The following is a 15,507-nucleotide window of genomic DNA, read 5'->3' as shown; positions in this document are numbered from 1 at the left end:
CCCATGCACCCATTTCCCTTTAAAGTTCCTATAGCAGGGCCGGGGGCCCCCTGAAAGCACCGACCCCCCCCCCCCCCCCACCCACCACCACCAGCACCAGCACCACCACCACAATTCAAGGGCCCTTGGCAGCCAAACGCCCTCCCTCCATGTTTCCATCAGAGGCCCTATAGGGTCAGGGGCCCTTGTAGGCAGAGGATCAAAGAATGTAGGCCCTCTAAAATAGACAAACGAAAATACATTGTTGATAAGCATTGCAAATTGTTTTTGGCTAGGGGCCCCACGGGCCCCCAGCACCCCAAGGGCCCCTGGGCAGCGGCCCCACTGGCCCGGTCCGTAATCCGTCCCTGCCGTTTCCTAGTTTAAGCTTTCTGGAAAAGGGGAGTGGGTATTACTGCAGGATCTGTCTGTGCTGGTCACCATTCATCTTCCAGTCAGTCCAGATCAGATTAATAATCCCTGGTTCTGAAAAACATCTGCACAAACTGATGCTGCCACCATCACATTTTACCACAGGAGAGATGGTGTTTTCTGGCTAATGTGCAGATGTGACTTTCTGCCATATCTTTGCAGTATCTTCCAAGAAACATTTAGCAAATTCTTCATGGTTAAGGACATTTGTTTCTCAGTCAGGGCTTCCTCCTTACCTTACCTCCTTGCCTCCTCCCTGGGCGCCCCAACAGGTGGCTGCCCTTCGTGGACAACTTATTCTTCAAAGAACAAGTTGAGGGAGGTGTAAAAACAATTTCCCCACGGGGATCAATAAAGTATCAATTATTATTATTATTATTATCATTTTTCCATAAATGTGTAATGTTTTGTATGGTAAAAGAAGATAATGATGTTTTATTACAAAGGCACAAATTGTAGTGGGACAGTCCAGGCAGGATTCAAATTGGCAGGCAAGGTAAAGGTCAGGGGACATGTGGGGGACAGGTGGTGATCAGGCGATGAGAGACAGGCTATCAAAGGACAAGGCATAGCTCAGAGTTTAGGGGTGAAAACAATATCACTAGGCAGGCAGGAAGAAATTGCAAGGGAAACATTTAAACTGCTAGTAAGTAAAAAATCTCAAGTGTGGCAGATGTGCCCAAAACACTAAGGGGTGGTTTCCCGGACCAAGATTAAGCCTAGTCCTAGACTAAAATGGCCATTTAAATCAGACTAACAGAAATGTGCTTTCTCTGTCATGGTTTTAAAAAGTCTAAGACTTAGTCTAGTCCAGAATTTAATAGACTAATTTCCTGGAGGAAGACTAGAGCAACTTCAGGACTAAATTGAGGCTTAAATTAAACCTACCAGGAGGCTTTGATGAAATAAGTTTTCGAGATCGTTTCCGCATGCATAAAGTAAATGCAGTGGAGATAATTTCACTCTTAGAACCCAGGCTTTCATCTGTGACCCAAAGAGGTCTATTCCAGTTTGTCTCCAGGTGCTCATAACTTTAAGGTTCTTGGCATGTGGCACCTTTCATCGAGAAACTGGGGATTTATGTGGTGTCAGTGAACCAACAGTATGTAAAGTCATTCACAGAGTGTGCAGGGCCAATTGTGAATTAAATGCACATTACATAAACTTCCCTGATGCTAGAACCCAGGATTCTATTCTATTCTATGAATATGGAAATTTCCCAGGAGTCATAGGTTGCATAGATGGAACCCATATTCCCATTAAGCGTCCCTCTACTCCAGATGCTGAGGAATACAGGAACCGAAAGAACTGGTTTTCCATAAATGTCCAAGGTGTATGCACTCCCCAGTTAGAGTTTTCAAACATTGTTGCATGGTGGAAAGGTGCAACTCATGATTCCCGAATTTTCCTCAACTCATCTCTGTATACTCAATTTGAAAGAGATCATAATGGAATTTTGCTTGGTGACAGTGGGTATGCTCAGAAGGATTTCTTGTTTACGCCATACTTGCACCCAACAACAGCTGAACACCTGCGCTACAACCAGGCTCATATGCGCACAAGGGGTTTAGTCGCATGTTTGGTGTTTGGAAGAGTCATTTTCAGTGCCTTAGGAAAACACTCAGATTCAAACCAAGCTGCACTGTCATCATTGCAACAGCTGTTCTTCACAACTACCTAAAAAAGCAGGGATGCCCAGATCCCCCAATAGAAGAGGATGACAATCCAGATGTGCCACCATTTACAACAAACTACAGAGAAGGACTTGCATACAGGGATGCTTTTGCATTGTGCCACTTTAAATAGATCTGTTTACATTACTTAACTTTCAACCCTCTGTTCAGATCTGATACATGTAATAATAAAACCAAATATTTGTTAAAAGTGTACAACTTTTTGGTCTGGTATGTTATTGAAACCACCACAACATCCATCTTTTCTTAATAAAACAATATTTATTTCACAGATTCATGTACTGATGTGACATTTGAGCCTGTTGCATTTCTCTCTCCTTCATCTTTATCTCCAGTTCTACTTGTAGTATCTTCATCTTCATTTCATGCTCTTCCTTGAAGATACTTCAATTTATGTTCATGAAAATCATTAACCAACTTTTCATGAACAGTGAGTCTTTTCTTCTGGTTACCAGTACTGGCAGACATTGCCACCCTTGCTTCTGAGGATGTGGAGGGTAAGCTGCTTTCCAATTCTTCAGTTCTGTTTTGACCTTCTCCTTGAAACATGAACAGTTCATATATGGTCAAATAAATACAGATTAAATGGGAAAATGTTTCACATCATATGACAGAAGCAAATAGAAGTTTGAGAGGAGAGAAACAAAAGCCAAAATCAAATTCAAATACTTAATATAGGTGCATGTGATCCATCATCTGAACTGTTCAGATGGTCATCATCTGGTATGTTCTCCAAAGGTTGCTGATTCTCCAGTATTCCTGTCAGTAACTCATCCAACACACCACAGTCTTTATTTGTAGGTCCTCCTCCAGTCTTAAACCTCTCTCTTCGAGCTTCAGCAACAGTTTTTTTGAGGTTTATTTTGATATTTTTCCACAACACCTGTATTAAATAACTATTATAAATACAACAGTGATTTTAAAAAGCCATAATAAAACTAATGATACTTAAGAACATAAGAACATAACTATACAAACGAGAGGAGGCCATTCGGCCCATCGAGCTCGCTTGGGGAGAACTTAACTAATAGCTCAGAGTTGTTAAAATATTATCTAGCTCTGATTTAAAGGAACCCAAGGATTCAGCTTGTACTACGTTATCAGGAAGACTATTCCATACTCTGACTACACGCTGTGTAAAGAAGTGCTTCCTTAAATCCAGTTTGAAATGTTCTCCCGCTAATTTCCACCTATGGCCACGAGTTCTTGTATTTGAACTAATGCTGAAGTAACTATTCGGTTGAACAGCATCCAAACTTGTTAGAATCTTATAGACCTGGATCATGTCCCCCCTCAGTCTCCTTTGCTTGAGGCTGAACAGATTTAGCTCAAATAACCTTTCCTCGTATGACATTCCTCTAAGACCAGGAATCATTCTTGTGGCCCTACGCAACACCTTTTCTAAGGCCGCTGTCCTTTTTAAGATATGGTGACCAAACCTGTACACAATATTCTAGGTGAGGTCTCACCAAGGAATTGTATAATCTTAGCATTATCTCCATTGAGATCCACACACCTGGAGATATACCCCAACATCCTATTGGCCTTTTTTATTGCTTCCCCACACTGGCGAGAATGAGACATGGTAGCATCAACATACACACCAAGGTCTATCTCATAATCAGCTACCTTTATTTCAGTAGGTCCCATAAAATACCTGTACTTTATATTTCTGCTCCCTACATGGAGTACCTTACATTTGTCTATGTTATATTTCATCTGCCAGGTGTCAGCCCAGTCACTAATTAAATTAAGATCCCGCTGTAGCTGCTGAGCCGCTAGTTCAATATCTGCTACACCACCCACCTTGATGTCATCTGCAAATTTCACCAGTTTACTGTATATATTGGTGTCTATATCATTTATGTAAATTAGGAACAAAAGTGGTCCTAAAATTGAACCCTGCGGTACCCCACTATGAACGCAGGCCCACTGTGACATTGAGCCTCTTATAACTACTCGCTGCTTCCTATCCATTAACCAGTTATCAATCCAGGTCGCTACAGTTCCTAAAATACCTGTCGCTTTGACTTTAAGTGAGAGCCTCTTGTGGGGAACAACATCAAAAGCCTTTTGGAAATCTAAGTAGATGACATCATAGGCCTTCTTATCAACTTCCTGAGTAGCTTCCTCAAAAAACTCCAACAGATTTGTTAAACAGGATCTACCTCTCCTAAATCCATGCTGGCTATCCCTCAAAATGTTATTTGAGTCCAGTTAATCTACCATTTTCTCTTTGATTATAGCCTCCATAACTTTACCAGTTATACAAGTTAGACTGATTGGCCTATAGTTTGACAAATTATTTCTATCCCCTTTTTTGAAAATGGGCGTTATGTTGGCATGCTTCCAATCAGAAGGTACCACACCTTCAGATAAGGATTTTTGAAACAGTAATGTTAAGGGTCGGCAAATAATATCTCTCATCTCTTTTAACACTATAGGTAAGATGCCATCAGGGCCCTGTGATTTATTTATTTTGAGCTTAGCTAGGCTTTGCAAAACATCAGCTTCAGTGTGTGTGTGTGTGTGTGTATATGTATATGTGTGTGTATATGTATATGTGTGTGTGTGTGTGTGTGTGTACACACACACATACATATATACACACACATACATATACACACACACACACACACACAAACTGAAGCTGTTTTGCTATATATATATATATATATATATATATATATATATATATATATATATATATATATATATATATATATATATATATATATATATATATATATATATTTATATTAGTTATAGACGATGTTGGATTAGTAATAAGAACTGGTAAGTTACTAGTGTCCGACAGTGAATACCCGTGCAAAACTATCATTGAACTCATTTACTATGTCAATGTCGTTTTCAATTATAAGACCCTTACTATCCTGCAGATTAGTAATTTCAGCTTTTAGAGCTCTTTTAGAGTTAAAATACTGGAAGAAATTTTTTTTTTTTTTTTATTTATTTTGGAAATGTACAAAGGATATTACAACATCAGTAATTTACACATTTTTTTTTTTTTAACAATAACTAAAGATGCAAATGAACAGTCCAAAGCAACCCACCCCCCACAGAGGAGATTAAAATTAAGTGTATTTCTATATACATACATATATCAAAGTAACTAATTAAATATATGTAGAAATTAGGAGAAAAAAAAAAATACATAAATAAATAAGTATATAAACATATTAATATAAAATAATAAAAAGAAGAAGAAGAGGGAGAAAAATCTCATTACTTAGTAAAGATATGTGGTGTATTCTTGACAAAATTAATTAGAGGATCCCAGAGTTTATAAAATTTGTCAGTGGAACCTCAATGTAAACTTTTTCAATGGATAGAAAAGACATCAAATCTAACCAAGAGACAGTAGGAGGAGGCTTAGGGGACTTCCAGTGTAATAAAATCTGTCTCCGAGCTATCGAGGCAAAGGCTAAAACATTAGTAATCTTCTTTGGAAGTTCACCCAACATCGCCGGTACACCAAAAATAGCAATCAAAGGGCAAGGGTCAAGGGAAATATTGAAAATTTTGGAAAAGGTGTCAAAAAAAGAATTCCAAAAATCTACCAGCTTTGGACAACAAAAAAAACATGTGGGTGTGATCCGCAGGAGCCAGAGAACACCTAATGCAAGAAACATCCACACCCGGAAATAGTTTACTTAATTTAAGATGAATTCTATGAAGAACCTTAAACTGAATCAGACTCAGTCTGGCACAGGAAGAAGAAGAATTAACACTGTCAGCGGCCATGTCCCACCAATTCTGTTCCAAACTAAGTCCAAGTTCTATCTCCCATTGATGTTTAAAACAAAAGGAAGGCGGCAAGGTATAAGGGAGAATTAAATTGTATAAAAAGGATATGGAGCCATGTTGCTGAACTAAGCACTTCTCATATAGAGAAGGCTCTGACAGGTCCGGGAAGGAGGGACAAAGGGAACGAACAAAATTACGTACTTGGAAAAAACGAAACAAATTAGACTGGAATACTGAATTTCTTTGTAAGATCGGAAAAGCTTCCAAAAACTCCATCAATAAATAAATCAGAAAAATAAAGGAGGCCTTTGTTTTCCCATAGAGCATATGTAGAATCTAATGTTGAAGGCAAAAACAGATGATTCTTACGAATAGGGCCAAAAACAGAAGCAGCGGCTAAATTAAAATGTTGTCTGAATTGCCTCCAAATTTTGAGAGAAGTACAGACCACTGGGTTTTTTGTATACTTAGAGGGGCGACTGGACAAGGAAGCACAAACTAAGGCCGAAAGCGAAGATATAGAGCAAGATTGAGCTTCTAACCTACACCAATGTGTTAATGGAGAATTATACCAGCTATGAATTTTGCCAATGTTTGCTGTCCAGTAATAAATCAGAAAGTTGGGCAGACCAAGACCCCCCATCTTTATGTTTTTGAAGATATGCCTTGCTTAACCGAGGGGGCTTGCCCTGCCATATAAAAGAAGAAATAACCTCATCCAACAGCTTAAAAAAAGACTTGGGTAAAAAGACGGGGAGGGTCTGAAAAAGGAACAAAAACCTGGGTAAAATGTTCATTTTAATTGATTGAATTCTACCAAAAAGAGTAAGAGGTAACTTATCCCAACGTTGCAAATCTGACTTAACTTGGGTGAGTAATTTAGCAAAATTAAGCTGGTACAGTAGTTCAAAAGAATACGAAATACTTACACCCAAGTAACGAAACTCTGTAGAGGATAAATGAAATGGCAGCAACTCAGCTGAAATTTGTTTAGCTAAGCCATTAACTGGAAAGCAAATGCTTTTATTAATATTCAGCTTGTATCTGGAAAAGGATCCAAAGGTGTTGAGCACATGTAAAAGATTTGAAAGCGAGCCAACAGGGTTCGAAACATAGAGCATGAGATCATCAGCATAGAGAGGAACACGATGTTCACTCCCTCCCCTAACAATACCTGAAAAGAGTAGGGGATTTTTCAAAGCTATGGAAAGAGGTTCTAACGCTAAGGCAAATAAAAGTGGAGAAAGGGGACAGCCTTGACGTGTTCCTCTTGTAAGAGGAAAATATTGAGAAGCCAAAAAGTTCGTTCTTACACTGGCAACTGGCCCAGTGTACAGAAAGCGTATCCAAGATACAAAAAGGGGGCCAAAACCAAATCTGTCTAATATAGTGAATAAATAATTCCACTCGACTCGGTCGAAGGCCTTTTCTGCATTTAATGAGATGACTATTTCACTGGTAGAAGAGGTGGAAGGGGAAAGAATGATTATTTAAAAGTAGTCGAATATTTGATGATAATTGTCGCCCTCTAATAAAACCAGTTTGATCTTCCGAGATTATCCTTGGAAGACAGGGATCCAGACGAGAAGCCAGCACCTTGGCTAATAATTTAACATCCGAATTTAGCAAACTTATAGGTCTCCAACTACCGCATTCATCTGGGTTTTTGTCATACTTAAGAATGAGTGAAATAGAAGCCTGAGTCAGAGTTAAGGGAAGAGAACCATTTGCTAAAGAATCATTGTACATATCTAACAGTAAAGGAGCCAGCTGATTGATTTTTACAAGAGGTTTGCCAATCGGAAACCCGTCTGGACCGGCTGTCTTGCCACTCTACATAGCCTGAAGACCTTTCAAAACCTCGTCCAACTCTAGAGATTTATCAAGATCTGCTGCTATACTGGCATCAATGCGAGGAATCTCTAGACTGCCTAAGAAACGATGCATACAGGACTCATCTTCAGGAGATTCTGATTTATAGAGGTCGGAATAAGAAAAAAAAAAATATCATTGATGTCAGATGGATTCTTAGTTAATACGCCAGAAGAATCATACACTTGACTAATAAGACGAGAGGCAGCTTGTCCCTTAAGCTGAGATGCTAATAGGCGACCTGCTTTGTCTCCGAACTCATAATAATTAGCTTTAGTTCTTCGTAACATGAATTCAGGAGTTTTAGTACTAAGCAAATCAAATTCAGATTTTAACTCCAGCCTCTTAGCACGTAGCTCTGGAGTACAGTTGTTAAGCAGCTGACTGTCAATCTCGATAATGGAATTGAGCAGATCTCGTAACTTGTTTTCTTTGCTTGTGCTTATAACCAGTATATGAAATAATGTGACCTCTGGTTACTACTTTGAATGTTTCCCATAATAAAGAAGGGGAAACTGCATCTGACTTATTTGTCTCAAACACATCTATATTGCTACTAATATACTCACAGAATTGTTTATCTGCCAATAATCCTGAGTCAAACCTCCACTGATTTGCTCGATCTCTAATATAAGACAAATTTAGGTTGAGAGAGAGAGTGGAGCGTGATCGGAAATGACTATCGCTGAATATTCAGAAGTACTAACTACAGGTAAAAGAGCTTTATCTAAAAAAAAATAATCAATGCGTGAGTGTGACTGATGAATACTGGAAAAAAAAAGAAAAATCTTTTCTTGAGGGGTTAAGAATGCGCCAAGGGTCAACGCAACCAACCTGGTCCATAAAGGTTGATACTGCCTTAGCCATAGCTGATTGCTCTAAAGTTTTAGGATTCGATCGATCAAGCCTTGGGTTCATAACACAGTTGAAACACAGCCCCCCAGTATAAGGTAATGTGAGTTTAGGTTTGGGATCAGTAAAAAAAAGGGAAGTGAAAAACATGGGATTGTCCCAATTTGGGGCATAAATATTTACCAATACCACTGACATATGAAAAAGATCGCCGACAAGAATAACATAACGACCCCCGGGGTCAGCATTAATCTGTGATGGAATGAAATGAACTCGTTTATGCATAACAACTGTTAAAGTTGGAATGAAATGCATGCCCTATCCATGGTTTTCTTAATCTAATGTGATCTTTAACACGCAAATGTGTTTCCTGGAGAAAAAAATCTGAATTCTGATATCATTTAAGATGAGAAAACACTCTGGAACGTTTAACTGGTCCTCCTAGACCTCGAACATTCCAGCCAACCAAGTTAACAGAAAACCCTCTACCGACTGTCACTGTGTTAAAAACAGCCATTCTCGTGATACGAAAAAAAAATAAAATCAATCAGGCAAAAAGACTTCTTTAAATTAAAAAAAAAACAGACAGAAGACAAAACACAATTGTGTGAGAACTTTTTCTTTGGAGGAGAATAATTAAACACCCCTAGAACCAACAGAACAAAAGAACATGTATCCTAAACTCGCCATAGAAACCAGCATGAGTTGCAGGAGCAAACCGTTACACAACCGGAAAACCATGCAGTGAAGTCCACTCCGACAGTGAACAAATTTAAGTCAAGGAAAACAAAAACAATTCAACAAGATTTGAGAGAGCAGTTTTAGTAAATAAGAGAGTGCTCAGATTAGTTTAGCACGTTGCACATTATCGCTGCAATTAAAGAACACAGGATACGGCATAAAAACTCAGATTTTGAAATTGACCATTATTGCTGCCCAAAATGAATGACAAAGACATTATCCATCTAGAATATGTTCCTGAAAGTAACGTTCAGCCACCTCTGGGGAATCAAAGATACGCTCACCGTTATGAGTGATGCGCAGACGAGCTGGGTAGATCATGCCGAAGCGGATTCCCTTCTTATACAGATTCGACTTAACTTTGTTGAAAGCGGTGCGGTTCCTGGTGACTCCCACACTGAAGTCCTCATAGATCTTAATGGAGTGACCTTGATAGGAGATCTCTTTGTGCTCCTTGACCCAGCGCAGTACGGTGTCTTTGATCAGAAACCTGTGAAATCTGACGATGAATGGCCGCGGTCTACTACCTTGACGGGGCTTGGGTACCAAACTTCGATGGGCACAGTCAATTTCAGGTGGGGCTGAAAGGACATCTTTCATGGTTTTAACGAAAAAGTCAGTCATGAACTCTCTTGGATTTCTGCCCTCAATCCCCTCCGGAAGGCCTACCACCCGTAGATTCTGTCGTTTCGATCGGGAGACCAAATCGTCCACAGCAAAACCGAGCGTCGCGTTTAAATCCGTCGCCGCTGATAGCTTTGCCTTTAACGACGTGACTTCGCTCTCCAATTCAGTAATCCTGCCGCTGTGATCAGTGAGGGCTGTTTCCATCTCCGAAATAGTAGCGGTATGAGAAGCCAAAGTGCCGTGGATATTATCCAAAGAAGTTTGTAAAGGGGACAGAGAGGCGTTCAGCAAAACAGTAAATTCCTCTGTTAAACTTCGCCTTGACTTCTCAAGCTCGGATACGAGTATATCTGGTGTTAGAGGGACAGGCGCCAGCGTCATACAATTGAAGTTAGCCTTCCTAACATTATATATTTTTGATTTGGACTTTGCTCTTCGGGCACTAAACTTAACCTCAAATTTAACCATGTTATGATCGCTACTGTCAAGTGGTTCTAAAACGTCTAATTTACCAATCTTGTCCTGGTTATTAGACAAAACAAGATCAAGAATGGCATCTCCCCTGGTAGGGGTGTTAAACTGAGTAAAAAACAATCCTGTACTAATTCCACCATCTCAAGTTCATTTTCAGAAGAGCCAGCAACAATGTCCCACTGCATCCCCGGTAGATTAAAATCACCCATAACTACCACATCATTTTTATTGCTCATAATCCTAATATCACTGTATAACAATCTGCTTTCCTCAGCAGCTACATTGGGTGCTCTGTAACAAACACCAACAATTAGGCTATTTGAGTTTGTAGCATCTAATTTTACCCATATAGCTTCCGTACTTTTACTTATATCAGTAAGCTCCCTTGCCTGCAAGTTTTCCTTTACATATACTGCAACACCACCTCCCTTCTTACCTATACGGTCTTTACGGAACAATGTGTAACCATCCATATTATATTCTTGTCCATCCTTATCACTCAACCACGTTTCAGTTATTGCTATAATATCATAAGAGTCCGATGAGATAAGAGCCTCTAAATCATGAATTTTATTCCTAATACTCCTGGCGTTTAAATACAGACAACAAAGGGTAGGCCTATTACAGTGCCTACTTATAATATGATTTTTTGGGGCTTTCCGTTTCCCCCCAGTTACATACTTAACTAACCTCCCTGCCCCCCCAGTCCCTAGTTTAAACATTCCTCAACTACTCTACAAATACGATTTCCCAGTACACTGGTTCCCCTCCGGTTCAGATGCAACCCATCCGGCTTGAACAGGTCCCACCTGTTCCGGAAGGTCCTCCAGTGCCCCATAAACCTAAACCCCTCTTTCCTACACCATCCTTTTAGCCACGCATTTAATCTCCTTATCTCAGCTAACTTAGCCTGACTTGCGTGTGGCACGGGGAGTATTTCAGAAAATACCACCATGGACGTTGTGCTTCTAAGCTTATTGGCGACTTCTATAAATTTATCCTGCAGAACAGCCCTTCTACCCTTGCCTATGTCGTTGGTGCCAACATGCACCACGACAACTGGATCCACCCCAGCTGGGGCCAAAAGCTTGTCCACACGATCTGGAAGGTCTCCTACCTGGGCACCAGGCAGGCAAGACACCGTACGGGACCCTCTATCACGCGTGCACACATAACTGTCTACTCCCCTAATAATTGAGTCCCCCACTACCACAACCTCCCTCTTTCTGGGGGGAGGGGGCTCCTCAGTGCCCAAGGGCCCACCTGCTTCCCCAGTCCCTTCCAGCTCTAAAGCTGGAAGCACCTGAAACCTGTTAGACACAGACACCTCAGGTGATGCCGCCTCTAACGTGTGTACGCCTTTTCTTGCGTCTACGACCTACGGTCACCCAGCTCTCTCGACCTCTCTGCTCTTCATTCTCCCTCCCCCCCGCTAGTGGCATACACACCATCTCCCTAAACGGCATATCAACTAGCTCATCTAACTCACTGTTGCATTGGATGCGAGCCAGTTGCTCCTCAAGGTCGCAAACCTTGACCATGAGTGAGTCCACTAGCTTACATCGCTCGCAGATGAAGTCCGACTGGACACTAACGTCCAGACGGGCAAACATCTTGCAAACGCAACACTGAGCCGGCCCCATAATTAACTAACTCACTATGACCCCGTACTCCCAGCCCAGTAAATTTATATAGTGTATTTAACTATAAAGATTAATTTGCGTAACAATAAATGCAGTAACGTGCGGAGTACACTAAAATAAGTTATTACTTGTGTTAAAACGGAACTTTATTATTTTATTTAAAATGTTAAACCTGATAAAAAATTTACTACTACTTACCAGAAGAATTTCTGCCTGAACCAAGTATAAACTAAAAACAAGGCGAAATCGAAGTTGCTCTTGGGAGGTCGAAAAACCACAAAAACCCCCTCACAGCAGGCTACTGCCGGAGCGGGAAAAAAGTGGAAAATGTCCTCCCGGCCCCGACTGGCGACCGAGCAAAGCTCAGGAGCAACTGTCCTTTTCCGGCGCTGGGTAGCGATACCGACGTTAGATATTATTAGTTATTATCGCCCCGCGGGTGTTTGTTACGGAGTTTAAACGCGGACAGAAAAACGCCGCTCACGCGACACCTGCAGCTCTCTGTCGGTAATAATCGCGCTGTTAATTAACAGACAAGCACTCACGCCGACCGAAATAAGAATAAATAGAAATAAACAGCCACCCACGTAAACAGGTAAAGCACACAAACACTCAAAACACTCCAAAAAACAATCCCAAACAATCGCTGCAGCTCAACACCACTCTCTCGCAGCAATCCCAGCAATCCTCGCAGCCAGTTCTGTTAGCCTGCTATATTTACTTCATTTGCATTAAATTCATTACAAATAGATGTCCAGGCATTCCTTTTCTTTGATTAAACAGCTGATGTGTGTAGTTTATCTTTGATAACAGGATGTCTCGAAACTATTTGCTTTAAAATACTTTTCTCATGTTCAGAAAAGTTCTTTGATCGTACTCTCTTTTCAACTTCCATTGCCATTTGCTTCTCAGTTGCATACAATTTTAACCTTTTCTTGGTTCATTCCATGTTTTATAGGCAACCTCAATCCAGCTAATCCTGATTTGCACAGGTGGCATTAATTAAATTAATCGAGTGTATTTTAGTTGAGGACTCCATAGTTCAGGTGTTAGTAATCTGTACTTAATCTGTGTTTCAGAAAGCCATTTTTTAAAAACATGATTAACTATTCTAGATTAAGGCCTACTCCTGTCTTAATTTAATCTTGGTCCGGGAAACCACCCCTATATGTTTAAGGCTAATCAGGAAAACCTGTCAACAGCTGGAAGAAGCATGGTCCAAAATAAGTTCCAGCAGTGATTATTAGAACATGAGCAGGAACAGGCTTCCCTGGCTAGGTGACAATGAGCATGACAACATCACCTCAGAGAGATCTCACCAGGCATACTAATCAGAACAGACCTCCAGCATACCTCTATGATCACAAGCGTGACCTAAAGTAAATAGAAATGGATAAAAATGACTTTTGTGGGCTGTATGAAGCAAAAGATCAAGGAAGGAAAGAGGGAATACAAAGAAGAATTGAACCAAAGCTAGAGTATAATTATTTCAGCATTTATTAATGATCATGCTCACTTTGTGATTAAACATTATTCAGTAAGATTAGGAGTTTCTACTGTAGGATCACACATGCACATATCACAGGGCCTAAATTCCAGGTGGCCTGAGACAAGGCTGAGCCTGGTACGAGAGGCACCAAAGGGGGGTTACACACATAAACACACACACACACACCGATAACAAGGGAGGCCAGCACTCCAACTTTTATTGCCCAAAGATTTAGGGACCTACAGACAAGCAGAGTGGACCTAATGGACAGGGGTCCCTCGACTTGGCACACAACCCCCTCCCCATACATTCTGCCTTGCATATCACTCACCCAACAGACAAACACCCTAAAGGAAGTTTCATTTAAGTTTGGCTTTTGTATACCGTGTATATTGATTTACTCACGACTACTAGTCTCAATATACAGATAGGTTATGTTTGTATGTGTCCTTAGACAATCTTAGTGTTTTGTGTGCCACCCTTATAACCATGTTCACGGAGTATCACCTATTTTACCCCTTTGCACTTGAACACATATAAATTTAAATAAATAGATAGGTATAGCTACCATTGTATATATGTTCTCATGGTATACCAGAAGAATCTGGAAAGTGAATGTAACCAATGTGTCCTATCTTTTAGAGAGTCTTCTTTGTTAACAACCCCCCTTCTCTTCCAACATTCCTTTGTGGTCCTTATCTGATCTTGGTGGACCGTTACCAAGTTTCTGTTTTCTAAAATACTATATTAAAAAGAATTAAAATTAAGGTGTACATTATCCATTTTGGAGAAGATCAATTAGAATAAGCCACACCAACCAAGATATGTTGTGTCCAGATGTGCAACTTATATTGATATTACCACAAACTAATGGCCACGCCTTATCTATGGATATGATGTGCTGTTTGTAATATGAATATTTGATGTAATGTCTGCACAAAGTGTAACATCTGTTGAGGTGCAACCCAAAACACCTGTATCCCATACTGATGTGAATCAGTCACATAGATAAAATAATTAATTGTTTAATCAATTAATGCAGATGGTATGAGGTATGTACCTGTGAAGCTGGTGTGGCATGTTTGGTGTCAAACTGATTGTTAATCACCCCTGATTCCAAATCTGGTCAGTGATTACCATAAAAGTGGATGTATCAAAAGTTATAACAGCTTAATGAAAATCATCAGTAAAGGGAGAATCAGTCGGGCCATAAATCCCAAAAGGACTGATACAGACCCCCTTCCGAAAGCCCGCCAAATGGATGGCCAGCCATTGGGCCAGGAGTCGAATTCCTGGTCATCCCTATTCATGAACTTTAGACCATAAAAACCTGGACCTCAGAACAAAGGCGGGCAGAGAACAACCATCAGCCCGAGGAAAGACCATCAGCCCGGGAGAAGAGAAGCCCACAAGAACCCTCCGGTGAAGGCCCAGCTGAACAGAGAACAGCACCCAAGACAAAGCTTCACCAGGAGAGAGAATCCAAAGGGGCTTCACTCCACTGCTCCAAACGCCGCGCCTTCCTGAGTGCCATCAACTCAGCAGCTCTGCCATCAACTGCCAAGACCCCCCCCCCCCACACTCTTCAACCAAGTAAACCAACTTCCTTTCATTCTAACAACTTAAGCTGTTCTGTTAACCTGCTATAAGAGTTTAGGGTCGTGTTCAACAAACTGTGCTTGCTTTGCAGAACAGTATTTCCCATTTAAGGTTACTCATTTAAATCCGGTCATTGCATTTTCATAATTACATCGTTTGTTTTATTCTGTTATTTCGTGTTTGTTGTTTGTGTTAGGTGTAATGTCTGTCTTATGTTAGTTGTAGTGTTGGCTAGGAATAAATGCATGTCTTTTACACAACTTCAGCCTCCGTCATTGAGTACTCACACTAAGTTCCTGCCTCTGTGCGATCTTGCTACACGCTCTGAACCTCAAAC

This window comes from Paramormyrops kingsleyae, chromosome 9 (genome assembly GCF_048594095.1).
Source record: "Paramormyrops kingsleyae isolate MSU_618 chromosome 9, PKINGS_0.4, whole genome shotgun sequence".
Classification (NCBI taxonomy): Eukaryota; Metazoa; Chordata; class Actinopteri; order Osteoglossiformes; family Mormyridae; genus Paramormyrops; species Paramormyrops kingsleyae.
Note: the sequence above shows the minus strand (reverse complement) of the source record.